The following is a 1,207-nucleotide window of genomic DNA, read 5'->3' on the forward strand; positions in this document are numbered from 1 at the left end:
GAGGCACCTTGCTCACCCAAGCCTTCCATGGCAGCAAAGAAGAGTTTTATCCAGAAGTGAATTACTGTCTAAGGTCTCTGGGATTCCTCAGTTTGACATGTATAAGGCGCAGTTGGTCCTTGTCACAGCCTCAGATGTAAGGAGGTCAGGAAGAGGACATGTGTGTCTCAGGATTAATGCCCCATGATTAACCCGGTTGATTGTATGTCAACAGAAACAGGTTAACGTGGTTGATTGAAACGGGTTAAAACACAACACGAGGCGTCCCTGGGTGGGATCGAACCACCAACCTTTCGGTAAACAGCCGAAAGCGCTAACCGATTGCACCACTGAGACCCTGACTACCAATTCTACAGGATGCTGTAGGCAGGGCGCACTCACCAAACTACCCCCAGCCCTTCTGTCCTCTGGATGACTGAGGAGGCCTTGGAAAACCGGAGACATTAGAGACCCGTGAGTTGCTCTGGTCACGTTGAACACCCGCGCATTGGGAGATTCTGGAGCCAGGACAGTCGAATGGCCTTCACCCACCCTGCCCCTGGCCTGCTTCAGAAGTCCCAGGAAACGCCCGCATCCGAAACCTGCCCGAGCCGCCTGGTGGCCCAAGGGAAGCTGAACGCCCGGCCAGCTCCCGCGATGGCTCTTCCCGTTCTTTGCTCCACCTTTAACTAATGAGGGAGCCTGTGCCCAGCTGCTCAGTGGCTTTCGGGGCGCTGCGGAGCTGCCGCTGCCGTCTTGGGATCCTGTGCCCCGATCGCGGGCTCCACCAGGGCAGGGATGGGGTGAGGGTCACTGGTGGGTCTTCTCGCGAGGAGCAGGGTCTGGCACTCACCAGGGCCCACGACTAGGACATGTAGAAAGAATCCGTCGTTGCCTTTTGCTTTTAGTCCTTTGAAGAACCCTGAAAACAGAAATCACAAACTGTTTTCCCATGGGGAAGTTTTGTTTTGTTTTGTTTGTTGACAGAGTGTCACTCGGTGGCCCCGGCTGGAGTGCAGTGGTGCAAACTCGGCTCACTGCAGCCTCCACCAGCCTCCACCTCCCGGGGCCAAGCGATCTTCTTGCCTCAGCACCCAGATAGCTGGGACAACAGGCGCGCCGCCACGCCCGGCGAATTTTGTATTTTTTGTGGAGACATAATTTCGCCACGTCGCCGACTGGTCGCGAAGGGGAAGTAAGTTCTTTCTAAAAAGCATTGATTCCCATT

The 1,207-nt window shown here is 55.3% G+C and overlaps 1 non-coding gene across 1 annotated transcript; it reads right to left on the reverse strand.

Moving 5' to 3' along the window:
- Positions 1-262: 262 nt before the first annotated feature.
- On the reverse strand, positions 263-336 carry TRNAN-GUU. Its single transcript has one exon. It is a non-coding gene; the product is annotated as a tRNA-Asn (tRNA).
- Positions 337-1,207: the final 871 nt, after the last annotated feature.

The sequence above is a fragment of the Sapajus apella genome, unplaced genomic scaffold, assembly GCF_009761245.1.
Source record: "Sapajus apella isolate SASKATOON/1434 unplaced genomic scaffold, GSC_monkey_1.0 scaffold1746, whole genome shotgun sequence".
Taxonomy (NCBI): Eukaryota; Metazoa; Chordata; class Mammalia; order Primates; family Cebidae; genus Sapajus; species Sapajus apella.